General features: G+C 40.1%; 1 protein-coding gene across 1 annotated transcript in view; it reads left to right on the top strand.

The window, feature by feature from the left end:
* Positions 1-6635: 6635 nt before the first annotated feature.
* The window catches only part of LNX1 (ligand of numb-protein X 1), a 197952-nt gene continuing 193592 nt past the window's right edge, over positions 6636-10995 (top strand). The window contains exon 1 of the mRNA XM_074276403.1: positions 6636-6743. The gene's annotated coding sequence lies outside the window, so the exon portion shown is untranslated. The remainder of the gene's footprint in view (positions 6744-10995) is intronic.

Here is a 10995-nt window from a genome sequence, read left to right as displayed (position 1 = left end):
GGACATCTAGGAGGCTCAGTAGATAGAGCACTAGCCCTGAAGTCAGAAGGACCTGAGTTCAAATCCAAGCTCAGACACTTAACACTTCCTAGCTGTGTGACCCTGGGCAAGTCACTTAACCCCAGCCTCAGGGGGAAAAATGAAAGTATGAATTGATCAGACCCAAGGGGAAAATTTACATAAAGACAGCAACCTTATAGACTTTAAAAAACTACTTTGGAAGTCTTAAGATTTCTGATTAATTCAAGGACTGATTATGATTCCAAAGGACCAAAGAAAAAGCATGACACTTCCTGATAGAGAAGAAATAAATGAATGGAATGAATTCATTGAATGAAAAATGTGGTTTTGGACTGGCCAATGTGCGAATACCTCACTCTGAGTATTTTTACAAGGGTTTGCTTGTTTCTTTTTCTGATGGGCAGAAGGAGATGAGAGGGAGGCAGAAATGAGCGCTTGTTAATTTTTTTTAATCAAAATTTTACAAGTTTTCTTAAAGGATCATAAAGGTCACCTAATCCAACCTCCATTTTATAGATGAGGGAACTACAAACAAAGTGAGAGGTTTGTGTTGGATAATTTCTATTCCTTCCACTCCCAAATCTATGATCCTATAAACTGTGTTGAGTAGGATTATAAAGATATGCAGAATTGGGTCAAATGGGCTTGAAATCTCTGCAAGAACTTTGCTTACTCCTTGAAAGCATTTTTATAGAGATGAAATAAGGCTCCATTATAAGGCCCGTTTTTGAACATGAGAACAACATTCACTTTATGGGTATTCCATGTTCTAGCAAGAGAAGAATGTGTATATAACAATTTAATCTTTATTTGTATAACGGATGGGGAGAGGGCTATTGTTGTTGTTTGTCCATTCTGGAAGAGGAGCAGGGCATGAGGGAGGTGATACCATGACATGCAAGTGAATTGGATTTAAGTGAGGGAGGCCACCTGCCTCACTTTCCCCTCCAGAGCCCTCTGGGTCCAATGGCCAGATATAGATCAGGACGACAGGAGATAGCCCTGGATGCAATGGGAGACTTGGGCCTTTTTAAGCTAAGGTCTTTAACAGTCTCAATTTGACTAAGGCAATGTTCTATCAACTAAATAAAAGGAGGAGAATGAGTATATTCTGAAAGGAAAAATTTTAACAACATAATCAATGTATTACCAAAGTTTCATCTCATGTACTGACACATAAAAACCGAATTCTCACAGGTCTAACACATAAGAATGAGTATCCAGCCTCTCCCCTTCTCCACTCCATTTTCCACACCTGCCATATCCTGAACTATCCACTGCTCCTCAAGAAGCTTTAGTGGCTCTCTATGGCCTAAACTCTTCTGCTTGGCATTTAAAGCCCTTCACAGCCTCATTCCAATTTAGGGTTCCGAGTCGAGAACATTATTCCTTTGCACATATTCTATATATTGGCAAAACTGGCCAGCTTTCTTGTAACTACCTTCCATGTCACATATCTTTACTTTTGCCCAGATTAGTATGCTCTCATCCTTCAGCTATGCTTCTTGGAACTCCTGGATCAAATGCAACCATCTCTCCTAGGCCTGCAAATGTTAATATAATTCTACTTCCACCAAAAAATACTCTTTTGTATGCATTTATCTATGTATATTCCTTTTCCTTCCTTCCCAATAAAATCTAAGTTTCTCATGGGAGGAGCTATTTCATTTGTTTTTTCTATTCTTAGTCTCTGGCCATATAATATATACATTTTATTTTTTATTATTTTTTTACTGAGTAAATTGGGGTTAAGTGGCTTGTCCACAGTCACACAGGTAGGAAGTGTTAAATGTCTGAGACCAGATTTGAACTTAGATCCTCCTGACTTTTGATGCTCTATCCACTGCGCCACCTAGCTGCCCCTAGTATATGCTTAATAAAAGCCTTTTCTTTTCTACATTTGATTTGATTGATATAGGAAGCAATCACCCTTCACCCCGCAGACCAGCCCTTACTCTGTGGCTAATAGTTGTCTGAAGCATCACTGATTCGAGGGACTTTCCTAGCGTGATCCAGAAAGGACACAGATGTGGCAGGTCTTGAATCCGGGTCTTCCTGAGACCAGCTCTCTCATCACTGTGCTAGGATGCTTCTGGTAATCCATTGAATTGGACTGTTTATGGGTAAGTTCTTTTTGTTAGCAGCTTTTAGCTCTCACCTTCATCCCCCCTTTTTTTTCCTTTTCTTAACTCATGTTTCACGGTCCTCCATCCTTTCTTAGCCTCCCATTCCGTCCCTGCACGTTGGCCCGTCTGAACTCAGTGACTCCTGAGTTCTTGTTGACCTCTTTGTCGAGATGACGTTCCTTTTCTCTCTCTCCAGTTCACACCATGACCTCATTCTTTGACCACCATTTTTCACTCCCCTCCATCCCCCTCCATGTTGCTGATGTCTGCTTCCTCCTCCATGTCTGGGCACCCTGGCTCACAGCCATCCACTTCTGCCCGGTCTATCGTTCCTTTTATCCAAACCAAGTAAACATGTGTTAGCCAGAAGCCACTTCAGGAGGAGGGGAGTTATAAGGCAGATAAGCCTGTAAGATCCTGGGCAAGGATTCCCCAACTTACAAATAGATTATGTTTCAAAAATTGGTGTGTCAGTGGATTATTGAAATTCAAAACACACAAACATTTTTAATTTTTAATGGGTCTTAGATTTCTAGGCCAGCCCATAATGTGCTTGTACCAAAGGATGGCACAAATATATTTCATTTATTGATTTTAAACATGGCTTCTATGTGAAGTAGCCCTTGAGTTCCAAGTTAGCTGTCCAAGAACACAATTTCCCCCTTGGGCAGGGGATGGAAGGACTCTTTTGTCAGGAAATACCAGATGGGGAACCCCCCTTCAGAAAGATTCCAGGTCCCAAAAGACAGATGAGGAGCCAAAGTGGATGCCATTTTGTGTCAATAACTTAACTATATCTGCCTAAAAGAAGGCTCCTTATTGGTCAGTCACTAATGAGGTGTTCTAATTTGAGGGATACAGGACAATTACCCCCAAGAGGTTCTAAGAGTAGGGATTCACTTTCTCTCTTTATAAGCATAGGGTTTGCCCCCCCAAAACCATTTTGGTCATGAAAGCCAAAGAAATGATGTTTTCCCCCACTTTCAGAGGTGGAAAGGACTTTGCCGTGTTCCTTAATTTCTAGCTGAGTCCTCAGAGAGTGAGCCTAGACAATAGGAGACCAGCCCAACCGGACTTGGCTGCTACGATTGGATGAAGTCCAAGCGGCTGCCCTTTCCGACTCCACCACCTGTTTATACCTTGCAGACCCCCCAAATCCAGTGGTTTCCAGGAGTAGGGGAAGCATCGACCAAGGTGTTTCACCAGGTATCCAGGCTTTGTGTTCTAGGATTCTGGGAAGCAGTTCGTCCCCTCGTGGCCTATTTTAAGGCATCTTTGTTTCTTGTGATCCCCGAGATGGCAATTAGATCTGTCACAGGGGTTTGGGAATCTGTCATTCACCCGGGACTTCCTGTGCAAAGTGGATATGACTTGCCAAGGATAGGGAAGCTGAGTAGACCCTGGTTTCCTGGTCCACTTTTTGCCAGCAAATGAGTAATCTTGGCTTTGGGAAATGAACATTTATTAAATAAAATTAAATAGTTCTGTTTTTATTCATAGATTCTGTTTTCTCAACTTTAAACCATGAATAGCCTCCATGACTTTGTTATTCCTGGCTTCCTTCAAGGCTCAACTCAAGCATTACCTCCTATTCTAGGCCCTTTCTGATCCCCCCTGGTCAATAGTGTTCTCCTATGCCCTGAAACTACTTGGTATTTATTCCATATCTATTTTACATTTACTCATCTACCTGTTGCAGTGAACTTGTTGAGGGATGCAACTATTAGCATCCTTAGCACAATGTCTAACACATAATAGATGCGTAATAAAAGCTTCTGGTTTCTTTTGGGCATTAGATCTAAATCTGAAATGTTCTCCTATAGGGAGATTCTCAAAAGGAAATTTAAAGGCAAATCATAAATCATTTAGAACCATTCAGCTTACAGATGAATTTTGGAATGGCTGGGACTTTTTTTAATTCTCATTATATTTTGGAGTTTTAGTAGAATAGAAGGTCTTTGAGAGGAGGAACTGTTTCATTTTAAATGCTCGATACATAATAGGCACCTAATAAATATTTGTTACTTGATTTTTAGAAGGTTCTCGTTACCCGTCACTGAATCCAGAGAAGCTGCATGACCTGAGAAAATCATTTCACTTCTATCTGCCTCAGTTTACTCAATTGTAAAAAGGGAATAAAAATTGTACCCATCTCAAAGGGCTGTTATGAAGATCAAAAGAACTAATATGGAAATTCAAAATCCCTTATAAATGCTAACCATTTCTCTGTCATCACCAGTGTTGAAAGGGAAGATAGAAGAATCAAAATTCATTTTTTTGCTTCTTACTGAAATGAAATCCCAGAATCTTTAAGCAGCCCCCTAACACCAGAGCCAAGTCATTCATTTTCTGACGATTGCCTAGCAGATGAGTGATCTGTGATATTGTCTCCTTCCTATTAGTTCATATTTTATTTCACATGATAAGGTTGAAAGAACTCACTTGACTGTTACAAATCCCTTTCTCCCATCAAAGAATTCCAAGACCATTGTTTGTAAACATATCTGGATCCTGCTTTCAACTGTAAACCACTGGAAAAGAAAATGAAATGATGCTTAAACCAAACAATCATCCCCTCTCCGATGGGCTTCTCGGTCATAGAAAAAGGAGTAAATATGTCTTTGTTATCTGTTAAGAGCTGAACAACAAAAGAGAAGAGTTAAAATCTGACCCATGTTCCGGGTGAATGAATTTGACCAGCTGAGAACAAAATGCCCCCAAAATGGCCAGAAGAAAACTAAGGGCCCCTTGATGTTGCAACCAGAGGGCCCAGACACGCCGTCCCCATAGCTAGCATTCCCAGTAACTCCTAATTAACAGCCTTGTCTGCCTCCCACAAGCTGCCAGCCAGCCTGTAGTAACCACGATGGCACAGGAGAGCCAATTGTTCAAAATTAGAAATATCAAGAAAGGCAGAGACTCTCAGGGAAGCGTCATCCAGGGTTAGAGAACACATGTTCCGTCTTCTCACCGGGCAGAAGTTTCCAAGCTCTGACCTTGCAGCTTCATTCATTCCAGATTAATTAAAGAGCCTTGTAAAGGTCAGCTTCCTCAAATAAAAAGGGACAAACAAGTGATCGTGCCATGACCAAAACACACTGGCATGCCAAGAAATGTGCGGCCGACTTCCTTGTTTGCAAATCAAAATCACGGAGAGCGGCCAAACGTCACGACATTGTCCACGACTCCATTTGGAACAGAAAAAAAGTGACGATGTATCTGTGCTATAAGCAGATTTACATAAATAAATATTGGTTATAGGTATGGTTTTTTATTTTCAAAATACATACAAAGGTTGTGTGTTCTTTTTTAGAGAACCCTAGCTAGTATTCTGAGGAGAGAAGCACAATTATCAAATTAGTGATTATGCTTCTATTCCTAATGCCTGCTGATGTATTCAAATAAAAACATGTCAGAGCAATGAGTCTGTGAAAATGCGAACTTGTTGAGTCATCTTGGTATAAAATGCAAATGCCTTTATTTTTTATTGAAGGTTAAAAGCTGCCCTTATCTAAATAGAGCTGCCATAGGCAGCTACTCTGCATTAATTATGAATGTGTTAACCCATGATTAACTTCATAATTCACTTTTTCCTGGAAGTCTTTTTTTTGCGGAGGCAATTGGGGTTAAGTAACTTACTCAGGATCACACAGTTAGGAAGTGTTAAGTGTCTGAGGTCAGATTTGAACTCGGTTCCTCCTGACTTCAGGGCTAGTGCTCTATCCACTGCACCACTAGCTGCCCCCACATATTTCTACTGAAGATATAAAGCATTACATTTATGCTTCTCTCCTGCACTTAAGCAAAATTTGATTTGTATTGTGGTTATTTATATTCTTATTGGATTCTCCCTCCTGGACAGTAAGCTTCTCGAGAACCTGTTTTTATTTATCTTCCACATCCCTCATATTACAACCCAGCATAGCCTTTTACATACGTAGTAGATGTTTAATGGATATGTCTATTTATCAAATGGGAGAATACAGAGAACAGAATATCTTTCTTTTCAAAATAATTAATCCGTTAGTTAGTTAAAGACAAGCCCCAAACTTGCGGCTATTTGCTAAAAGTCCCAGCCAAACTTGAGCCGTCCTTGGGCTGACCTTCTGCTTATTTCTCAGGGTACTCTTCTCTATATGTTTTCTTACTTATCTGCCTTCCAGTATCCCAGCTCATTTTCCCATTGTCTGGAGGACAATAACAGTCAGGGTGGGGGGACGCCTGGCTTGCCAATCCCAAAGGTGAACAAAAGGATCTCGGCTTTTGGCAAGGGCAGGAGGAAGTCAGAGACAGCCGTGGTCCTGTCTAAGCTAGGACGGACTTGACATTGCCCTGAAGCAGGAGAAGCCGTGGGCCTGCCACTGTGTTTGCCCAGGCTGAGGCCGGCCTGGAAAGGGTCTGGGCTAAGAATGTGCTGACTGTCCGCTGACTCCACCGGGCAGCTCCGTCTGCACACAACCTGTGTCCAAAGGGATCCCTCAGGCAGGAAGGAGACATCCCTCTGCCAGATTCCTGCTGAGACAGGAAGGCCTAGGTGCCAGCCCGTCCTTGGTGACCGTGGCCGCAGGAAGGACCTGGGTCTGCAAAGTGAGGAAGGTAAGATTTCCTCTCCCATCTCTCAGGTGGAGAGAATCTTGTGAGTGGTCCCCTGGAATACCTGAGTGACTGTGGAACAGGAGAGCTGAGTATTCGGTGCCCTAGTGAAGAGTTATTGTTCTGTGTCCCTCATTCTCAAGGACCCTAACATCAGGGAGGTGACGCAAATGAATTAGATTTCAGGGAGGGAGGACCTCTCTTCCCTTCCAGTGCCATCTGGGTCCAGTAGCCCTGGAAATGGCCTTCTGTAGTAAAGAGCCTGGGATTAAAAAAGAGAAAAACCTCCCAAGTTTCTCTCCTTCCTTCTTCCTACTTCCTCCCCTTCCTATGCACTGGACAGAGCCTGAAATTCCCAGCCTCCATTCAGATCTTCTGACTTTTATGTAATTCTAGGTTTGCCTTGAAATTGGAATCTTGCTTCCCGGGCTTTCAAAGTGGGAACTAAAAGCAAACCACAACTTTTGAAACACAGAGAATGTTTATGCTATTCCCCCCTCCTTAAGTATTTTAATAAAAAATTTTCAGAATGAATATGATAATATCTTGAATCCAAATAATATTTTTCTTCCTAGGCACTCTAGAACCTTTCATAGAATTTATTTCATTCTATTCCTATAATTTGACAGCAAAATAAGAAAAGGACTATTATCCCATTTCACAGATGTAGAAGTTGAATATGGCTAAGTGACTTGCTCCTAGACATGCTAGTTAGAACCCCCCCCCCCCACCATGGGAAAAAAATCTCTGTTTTTGACTCTTTGCAGTAAGTCACTACTTCATTGCTTCTGCTTATTTCTTAGCACTAGGGATGCAACCCAGATGTCCCTAGTAAACTCTGTAAAGGTCGAGTCAATAATGTCTTAATCTCTCTCCAACCTCATGTGATACCTTTTTCATGCATTTACCACGTACTATTGTTTTGTGAAATTGTTTGGATTTGTATTAAATCCTCCCTCCAGACCATAAACTTGATAAGAGCAGAGACAGCATCTTCAATTTTGTGTCTCCCTCAGCTTCTTCCCTAATTCAACAAACATTTGTTAAGTCTCTACCAAGAACTAGAGACTTAACAAATGTTGGTTGAATTTTAACTCAATTGAATTATGGTGAAGGCGTCGTGATGGCACAGTGGGAAATCATGGGATGTTGACTCAAATGTCCTGGATTTGAGTCTGGGCTTTGCTCATGTGACTATAGACCCATCCCTTAAGTTCTTTGTCCCTCATCTGATGGCTAAGGTTCCTTCCAGTTCTAACCCTATACTTATCTCTAATTATAAATCAACAATTATAGTCTCTGGTGTGCCCAGCATCATGATGGGTATTGCGGGGTGATGCAGAAGAAGGAAATGCGCCTGTGGTCAAGGAATTTAAAATCTAGCTAAAAGCATTAGACAGGAAAGAGAAGCTAGCCCAAGACAATGTGCAGAAAGGAAAGTGTGAGAGGAGGTAGTAGGCCCTCATGGAATTCAGATTGAAGAAGAAATTGAATTAGGAATTGGGCAGGGGTCCCCCACCACCTCCAAGAAAGAGAAAAGAGGAAAAGATGAAAGAGACGTGAAAGGGAGGAGATTAGAGGAAAGGAAAAGAGATGTGAGGGCAAGATCTGGGAGGAAAGGAGAAAAATTGCCAAAAAAAAAATCTTTACAGGGGATTTGTATCAGTAAGCAAAAAATCCAAATATATCCTGGTATACGAGTGAAACAAAATAGGAAAATAAAGGACTCTTAAAGAACACAGAAAAATCAAAATGTAAAGAATATACAAAAGATTTAAGCCAAAATCACATTATCACATAATTGACATTACAGTAAATTTTCACAAAAAGGAACCTCACTAATTGCAACTCTACAAATCGCAACCCTTATATAATGTAGTATATTTAAAATGGACTAATTGCAAAATGCAATTGCTTTTTGTTTTTTACTAAAATGTTAAAATTTTCAATTTACATAATTTGGACATTTATATCTAATTTAAGAGTGTAGAAATATTTTAAATAAATTGTAATTGGGGGAAAATATGTAAGCTAACCTTTTATAATTAAATAATAAATATTTTAAAATATTATGCTTTATCATAATAAGATTAAATTGAACTCCAAATTCCCCAATTGTAATTTTATTCATAAAAATACACATTAAAAAACAAATTCATGAAACTTGCAAGTGAAAATAATAAGATAAAACTGCACCATCATAGTGTTAAAATGCAAAGTGAATTTTTCTTTTTTCTTTTTCTGAGGCTGGGGTTAAGTGACTTGCTTAGGGTCACACAGCTAGGCAGTGTTAAGTGTCTGAGACCACATTTGAATTCAGGGCTGATGCTCTATCCACTGCGCCACCTAGCTGCCCCCAAAGTGAATGTTTCTACTGAGTTGAAAATACTCTGAAATGATCAGCACAAATTAACAAGCCTTTATATAGAATTCTTGACTATGAAATATGTTTTATTTGAAATAATGTGAAAATATATAGTCGATTTTTAATATGTAATTAGTGGGGGATTTAGTTAATTAGAGTCTATATTGAAAATGCATAAAATTTTGAACATTATTATTTTCCTTAAAATTCACTGATGATAATAGGGATGTAGAAAACAAGACCCAAATAATGATACCATCAAGAAATTCACAAATATGGAGAGTATAGTCAGGTCTCAGAATGCTGGGCTTGGAATCTGAAAGACTCACCTTCTTGCGTTCAACTTCAGTCTCAGATACTCGCTATATGACCCTGGGCAAGTCTGCCTCAGTTTCCTCATCTGTAAAATGAACCAGAGAAGGAAATGGCCAACCCACTCCAGTATCTGTTCCAAGAAAACTTCTTAGAGGGTGAATAAGAGTCAAATACAGCTGGAAAATGACTGAATAATTATTCCCCCCAAACTCGAGGATCTATCAGAACAGATTTAACCTGAGAGTGGAGATGATGAAGTGGGGGGAGAGAATAAAATCAACATCTTCTAAGAACATGGATTTAACTTCTATTTGGGTCTGATGTGCACTTCAAATTGCTGGATCAAAGCAGCAGGTACAGATTAGCTAAAGAAAACCATATTTCTCAGAGCTGGAGGGAGGAGGAGGCAGGGGAAATCAATTAAGTGGAGATTGCTGGGGAAGGTCCTGTGTTTTAATTCTGAACCACAAAATGCTTCTTAGGATCAGAGATTTCAGAGTTGGTCGGGATCCTAGAGAGAGATCATTGTTTGCTTTACAGACAAGGAAACTGAGGCTCCTAGATGTAGGTGAGTTTTTTTCAATGTTCTGATTGAACAAGGAGGAGCCAGTAATAACAGCAGACAGGGAACTCTTTAAGCTTGGAGAAGTACATTACTTACGTTATTTCATATGATCCCCACAAGAGCTCTGAGAGAGACATTAAATGATGTGTTAAACCAAGGCTAACAAAGCTCCACCCTCTATGGCAAAGACTATCTAAGTGTATTCTGGGAACCCTGGGGATCCCTGAGACTTCTCAGGAAGATCAAAGCTCTTTTTATAATAATACTAAAATGGTTTAATTACTATTGTAAATATTGATAAATATTACCAGTAGAGAGTGCTGATAATTGTTTAATAATCAGCTCTGAAATAGAGGTGGGGGGAAATAGACATGACACGCCTTTCAGTTTAATCTTCATTTTTTTCAGTCACATTTTAAAGTCTAGATAAGCAACAAAGCAGTAAATCAATCCCAGATTAATAGTATTTGTGATTTCGGAGATGTTAATGCTTCATACTGATTTAACCATCAACTCTCACAAAGCCAGTTCAAGCTGTCTCTTAGATGTAACCCACTTAAACAAAAGCTCTTTGGAAGGAAATAGTCATTAAATAAATAAGTAAAGGGTTCCTAAGAGAATTATTGTCCCTATGGAACGTTTTCTCTCTCTCATTGCTCTTCCTTGTCTTGAACTCAAGTTGATTCTGTACATAACCCAAAAAGTTTGCTACGAAAATATAATACCCTTGTTCCCTGGAGAAAAGTACAAAGCAGCTAACTGGGCCCCCTACAAGATTGTGTTACATAATCCCAATTAAGCCCTCACCACAGCAAGGCAATCCTTTGACACTTCCCTAATCCATTCATTCTCCATGGCAGCTTTTCATCCTTCTTCAAACCTCCCAAGAGTCCCCCTACTCCTCCTCTCTCAGCTGAGAGCCTTCTCCCCTCCTCCCCACCTCAGCTTACTCAGAGGCCTTCTACCATTATCTCTGCTTTAAATCATTTCGCATAAAGAGGTAACCCTTC

The sequence above is a fragment of the Sminthopsis crassicaudata genome, chromosome 6, assembly GCF_048593235.1.
Source record: "Sminthopsis crassicaudata isolate SCR6 chromosome 6, ASM4859323v1, whole genome shotgun sequence".
NCBI lineage: Eukaryota > Metazoa > Chordata > Mammalia > Dasyuromorphia > Dasyuridae > Sminthopsis > Sminthopsis crassicaudata.
This window is presented reverse-complemented; position numbering and strand designations above follow the sequence as displayed.